This window comes from Daphnia magna, linkage group LG9, assembly GCF_020631705.1.
Source record: "Daphnia magna isolate NIES linkage group LG9, ASM2063170v1.1, whole genome shotgun sequence".
In the NCBI taxonomy this organism is placed as follows: domain Eukaryota; kingdom Metazoa; phylum Arthropoda; class Branchiopoda; order Diplostraca; family Daphniidae; genus Daphnia; species Daphnia magna.
This window is the reverse complement of record NC_059190.1, coordinates 4,040,330-4,047,297: the sequence shown is the minus strand read 5'-3', so window position 1 is coordinate 4,047,297 and position 6,968 is coordinate 4,040,330. Positions and strand designations below refer to the sequence as shown.

General features: G+C 41.9%; 1 long non-coding RNA gene across 1 annotated transcript; it reads left to right on the top strand.

Annotated features, from left to right (window-relative positions):
- The first annotated feature begins 377 nt into the window (after window positions 1–377).
- Window positions 378–1,317, top strand: LOC116930097. Its single transcript, XR_004398245.2, has 2 exons — window positions 378–506; window positions 577–1,317. It is a non-coding gene; the product is annotated as an uncharacterized LOC116930097 (long non-coding RNA).
- Window positions 1,318–6,968: the final 5,651 nt, after the last annotated feature.

Below are 6,968 nucleotides of genomic sequence, written 5' to 3'. Positions count from 1 at the left end.
TGATTGCACTGGTCGGGTCTTTTTCCCTATTCAGTGTGTGTTACCCGTTCATATTTATCTACACATAATGGCCGGAATAAAATGGAAGCGTGGCAAATTGCAAGGTCGGTAAGAGCCTAAGAGGTCTCGGAATCATAATGGAAAGAGAAGGGAAGGGGGGGGGCGACTCTCATTCTCTTCCTTTTCTGTTCCTGATATGTCAGGTGCTACTGGCAATCTGGCACGATTTCAATAGCCAAACCTTCTGTGTGTGTGTGTTCTTGTCTATGTGTGTGATACTGGCGGTAATAGCGAAGTATTTTTTGTTGTTGTTGAATGGGGCGGAGAAGAGTAGGATGAGAAAGAGGGGGGGGGGGGGGTGTATCACTGGAAAGAAAGGAAAAAAAAAATAATATTGAAGAGTTGAGGTTTGTATTCACGTAAAAGAGTCCGCCCGGAACAGCAGACGGGTAGCCGACCCACTCCATATCCATTGAACATCATCTGTTCGATATCTGTTCAACCTGGTTGGTATAATTTTCTCTCTTTATTTATCTATTTTTTTTTTTTAGAAATATTTATTTCATTCCATTTTAGCGCAAATGTGAACATCTAACAGCTGTGTGCCATGGGATGTTGGCCATCATTAAAGAGGACCGTTCTTTAGGTAGTAGCTGCTGTATAGACGTATCAGCAACAGGAACGAAATAGAGTGAAAAAAAACAAAAACAAACTACTACCTGTGTTCCACTGATTGCGCCATTACCGTTCACCAAAGAAAGCAGCAACGGCGAATACATTTAAATGTGGCTACTTTGAATGACAGGCTTGATTTTGTCCCAATTTCTTTCTGCATTAACCAAGACCGTTTGAATGACGATCAAGTTCGTGTCCCCATTCTCTCCTTATGGCAACGGCCCTCTATCAGCTGGTTTTGCGCTTTTTTCTAATGAGTTTCTGGCCAACTCTTTATGAATATGTGTGTCAAAAGCCTCAAAGCTCCTGAAAATCATCTTGACTTTTCGGGGTTTTATTTCTTTCTTTTAATTTTTATATAATTTTTTCTTTTTCATTTCCTATTTCTTTCTTCTCCTTTTTAAAAACTGATTTTATTTCATTCCGTTTCATTAATTTTCTCGTGAGCCCCATTCCGCATGCATAATACCGACTTTAGGATGAAGAGGGGCGGGCAGATTATTTTTTCCCCCTCCTTTGTGCAGCTCGTGTTGCAAACGAAAATTCCCGTTTTTATGAGTGTTTGACTTGGGTTCACGTTTTCCATGTTTGCCCACCTCAATATCCATATCGCAAAAAAATATGGAATATATATATCCTTGATGGCTTCAATATTTACTTTCTTTTGGTCCCGCCGGCAACGGCAACGTTGCTCTTCATCTCCGGCGCCGTGCTTTCTCTTCTGTTTGTCTTTTGCGCGCACTATACGAAATCGGGGAACTCTTAGCTCTCCGAAACGCTCGATGAGATTTGAAATGGCCCACGTCGCCCGCCCGCCGTCTTTCCCTCCGTATCCGATCCGGCATCTGCCATCTCCTTTTTTTTTTTTTTTTTTCTACTACCCGCCCTTGTGAATTTTCCAATTTTGTCGGTTTTTTTATTTTTCATTCCCGCTCTGCCTACTATAAACATACGCATGTTCTCGCTCTGCATAGAACATGAAATGACATAATGACTGAGCTATTTATAAAGCCAAAGAGAATAGACTCTTGTCGTGGCCGCCCGTCGTGCGCGGCCAACTCTTGTCGTATTTATTAATAGCTAAAAACAATTCGAATCGTCACGCCATTCACGAAAAAGGGTTCACGAGCCAACGCACACCCGGTGCCTGTACGCTTTTCGTATTATTATTATTTTTTTTTTTTTTTTTTTGGCACGAAGGCCAAGTCCAATAATGATGACTAGAACGACGACATGCAAACGACGATAGGCACGTTCTTGCCGTGTTGTTTCGATCTGGCCAGCCAACCAAGCGAGCCATCGTTTCGTTCGTTATTATAGTTTGGCGTAGCGCGTTTGTTTTAGTTTCTATTATTTTATATTTTTTGGGGCTCGTTTTTAAATTAGAAGGGGAAAAAAAAGAAGAAAAAGAAGTCCAGGCTTATCGGTGGTGGTGTAGTTCATTATTTAGCCGCCGTGAAATAGCAAAATGGTTGTCATCACTGGTTTTGAAGCTTAAACTGCGCCAGTGTTGGAACACGGCGGCTGCTGGCCTTTGACTCAAATTGGGAGCAGCGAAGCAGAAGAAAACGAATTGATATTCTCAAATTGCTTTTTCATTTCTCCCATTCTGGTTTTGATTCTTGTTTTCATTTGCTAATTTCTGCGTGAACGTGTCCCGACAGGAAGATGCCGTCACCATCCAACATTTGGACAAAAGGACCGAACAGACAGACGCCTAACGTCGTTAAGAAGGGAATACGTATACCGAGCAAGTACACTTGGCCATTCCATTTTCAACGATAAGTACATCAGTATTCAGCAAGTCTCTATATACGCTAACCGCCTCGCCCCTAGCTGTTTGCAAATTGAATAACGGGTTCTATTGATTCGAATCTGTATAGTTGAGATGCGGTTTTATACGCCCATTTTGGCTTTCCGCGTTGCACGTGAACCCCATCGATAACCCTAAACTTTCTTTGCCGACGACGAGACCGAGCAAAGACAATGCCCAGTTATTTTCTTCTTAGTGAATTACACTTTGTATTTTTTTTCCATCCTTTTTTGTGTGTGTGTGTGTGTGTGTGTTGTACACAGGATAGCACTAACGTTCACAGGAAAAAGAACTTTGGTAGTAAAAGAAAGAAAATGTTTTCGATGTAATGTATAATAAAACAAGGTGAGCAGCACAACAAGTTCCTGATGTGTTTAGAGTATTTTTCGTGTTAGCATTTGCAACTACGTGCCTACCTCTTCCTTGTTTTGTTTTTTTCCGACTCTAACGCTTGTATTCGAATTTGCAAATTTCCACTTGGTTGTACCTGTTCTTCTTCTTTTCGCTTCTTTTGGGTGTGCGCGTACCAACACCGCCAGAAGCATTCGCACACCCAAATGCCTCGTCGATCTTGGCTTTTCACCAATTCTTACAGCCGGTTTTTGTTGTTGTTGTAATGTCCTAGTCACTGATCCGTTGCCAATCGACAAGAGATGATCAAGCACTTCTTTTCGTCAACTCGCGCACTGCGTGTATATCTACAGTATATATATAAGAAACTCGTGAGATGTTGATGAACAGAAAAGGCTCGATTTGCTATACGTCGTGATGCCTGTGGAGTTGTGCACACGGTGTGCGCGGCGGGCCAGCGGGGTAGTCGTGGGAAGTGATTCGATGAGGCCAATGTCAACAGGAATGAATATCGGGGACATGTCATCCATATATCTCGAATGTATAGTGACGAAAAATAAAAGCTCGGTGTCTCGCCGCCATGTTTGGTATATACACCTTTGATGATGACGAATGACTCTTTATACATACTTGATTGGTGGCGCTTGTTGCTGGATATGCGCCGATGGATAGGTTGATGGCCTTCCACCGGCGGCCCGTTGCCATTTCAGACGAATCATTGAGAGAAAAATACATCCGCCATTCAGGTTGAGACATTATCGTCGAAAGGCCCCGTTGTGTGGTGTCGATGTTTCATTACGAACAGTCCAACAAAAAAAAAAAAACCATTAAACATTGTGAGTTGTTCGATTGTTTGGCGTCATTTAGGACGGAAGAAAAAAAAAAGAAAGAAAAAAGTGCAATCCGAAACGCTGTGAAAGGTGTCGAATGCTGCTTCGTTTCTTGGGTCGTGCCGACGTGGAAAGCCGAGAAGCAAAAAGCTTCGAGGAATGCTATTTATTTTATTTGTTGTTTTCTTTGTTTGTTATTGTCACCCTCCTTTCAAGTGTTATTAATAGTGTGACTATTGAAAGAAAAAGAGAATTCAATCTACTTTCAATTGAAAATCAACAGCCGTTTGTTGGGCTTGAAAACTTGCTTGAATTCGTGCGTGCACACACCGTGTGCTCTTTCGCACGACTATGTACTCTAACTTTTTCTTCTACTCGTTGCACTCCGTGCACGACCAACGCTGACGTGATTGTCGTCAATGATGAGACGTTTCGTCATCCCTTTCATCTCATTATTTACCGTTAGAGACGAAACGCATCAGTATCGATATTATTTTTCCACGAACATCAACTGTATATATATACAGGCACCGGAAAGTGTCACTCTTCTATTTGTTATTATTTATACTGCACAATCAAATTGCTTTAACATAATGGTTAACACATTTTTGTTTACGACAAAACATTTCTTTTTTTTTTCTCCTCTTTTTTAAGAGCGTCGCTGAAAAAAAAAATAAATAAATCGGGAAATTTCGTTGTTTAGGTACGAAAAAGAGTCTATGACGCAATAGCTGAAGGTTCATTTGGTTTGTGGGCGTATAGCGGATTTTGTTTATATATATATATATATTTTTTTAAGGAGAGCTACCAACAAACTAGAGAGGAAATTGAATCAGCCCGATGGGAAATCCACAGGTGCAACGGTCGCCGCGAGTGGGCTGATTTCGCAGCGTGATCGCCGCGCCATACACACACACGCACATCTACACACCACACGCCGCTCACACGCAGACACAGCACCCCCGTCTGCACTATTGTGCAGCAGGGTACTCGGTTATTACGCAGCGATAAATAAAAAGAAAAAGAAAAAGAAAAAAGAGCGAGAAAAAATATAAATATAAACTGCATACCTACCGCTGTTGTGTATTGCTTCGACTGGATGCCTCTGCTGTGCCCACATGCCCTTGGTTGTTGGGTTCTGTGCTGAGGCACACGGAGTTAGGGGGGTCCTTGTGGCAATCACAACTGCCACCCGCGGGAAACACGGCGATAAATTTCAACGTTCAATTATGCATAAGAGATATAATGCCCATACTGAATCCATCGCCTGCCGCATCGGCCAGCCAAACGTTTCACCTGAATTCGTGTAGATCTGCGGATTATGCAACATCGGCGCCACAACCGACAAAATCCATTGTAATGTTTTGTCTTTAACTTGTTCCCCCCCCCCCTTTTTTTCTGTTTTCTTTACCCTTTGAAAATGTTGCCTTCCCCTACTCTCAATTTTGAGCTTTCTTTTATATTATTAAATATAGCAATCTCATTAAGAGCAAATAAGGGGCTTCCTCTTTTCAAATTTAGTTTTTTTTTAAATCTATTAGTAAAAGTTAGTCGTCGGTCTTTGTTATGCTTAACTGATTCTTTCAACAACCCTCGATTATGAAGGGTATAACAATGGCCCATGCTCTTCCGGTTGCTTTTCTTCTTTATAATACGATTGAAAAAGACGGGGGGGGCTACAGTATACATAGGTGATGGTTGGAACAAGGTATATGCACTTGACCCTGGTGCTCTTTTGTGGCCGACATCTTGTATTTTGTATCGCACACGGCTACACGCTTGCCCATTGTTTCCTGTTTCGACCTCGTGTGTCTTGGACCGACGTCGGCGGTATATGCTCGAATTAGTCCCTCAAAAGCGGGCAGGGCCTTTGATTGTTAGAACTAACCTCATCATACAGGACTACGTCCGACCAACGATAGCGTCAGCGGTTCGCTCTCGTTTGATGTGGACACATCATGTCGAACGGTGCAGAGACAGAGAACCCCACGGTTCGATATCTTAAAAACATGGTCAAAACGACGGCCGTCTTGGATCAAAGGGCCGGTCGGCTGAGGGTGGAGGGCTGAGGGGGTAGAAGGGAAAGAAAAATAAGAGAGTCCTACTTAAGCACAACAGCAAAAGCCACTCAACTTTTCGACGTGCCGATTCGATTAGGTTGCATTTCTTATACTAACCCGGCCAGAAGAGAGAAAAGACAAGTCTTCCATTCAATTCGTCATTGGCTTTCTATATATATAGGCTATATTTTTTGTGTTTTTCTTTCGTGCTTTCCATCTCTGTCCGTTTGGGCTCCCCCATTTTTGGGCATTGCCGAGGACGAGGAAATATCGATCATCTAGAGTGAGTCAAAAGAGAGTGTGTCTAGAAGCATTTAAAGTTAAAGAATCGCTCCTTTTCTGTTCTAAATGTCATTAATACTTTTCTTTGCTTTATTCGATTTGATTTTTATTTTATTTTTTTCTCTTCGTTTCGGTCGTTGTCGAAGGCTGACGAAAAGGAGAAGGCAGTCGGATAAAAAGGGTGCTATGGTGTTCACATGAAAGGAGAAAAATAGCTGGAGCAGAGTGTTTTTGCATGTCTCATTCCTTAGCGTCCTGAAACATTGAAGGCTCGCCGGAATGATAACCTCTGCTACCGTCGAACTCTCTACGTGATTCGAATCTATAATTTATACATTTATTTTTATTTTTTATTTATTTATTTATTTTATTTTTCTTTAATTTTAACAAAAGAAATAGCCGCTATAGTTCATCCGTTTCTCTTTCCTCAACGGAGAGGAGTTGGCAATGCGATTCAGTCATTCGTCATCGACAACCTTTCATAGCATCTTGAGTGCATGTACAGTTATACGTTATCCATATTCAACGTTACTGTTTGTTTCCAACAGGCGAGCTTCTCTCGGAGCAATAAACGAACTTAATGGACGCGAACCCAAACTTGCGTCACAACGCAACACTCGAAACCCTTTCCCTTCTTGATTATTTTTCTTTTTCCTATACTTAAAAAATAAATTTACAAATCATAGGATTTTCAACTGGGAGGTAACGAGCCAAAAATAAAAATGGGCTTCTCTTTAACTGTAATCCCATTTTCCGTCCGTAAGTAAATAGTCGAGTTATGGATACAAGTGCCCACCTTCATAGCCCTCGTAATCAGGTTGGACCTTCCCTGAAAATTGATTCTATACACAACGAGCTTACGGGGTTCCTCATCTCATCACCTGTGCACCTTTGAACTGTCAAATGAGGGGAGAGGGGGAGCAGAGGAACAAGACAGTCATGAACACGCTAAATCCA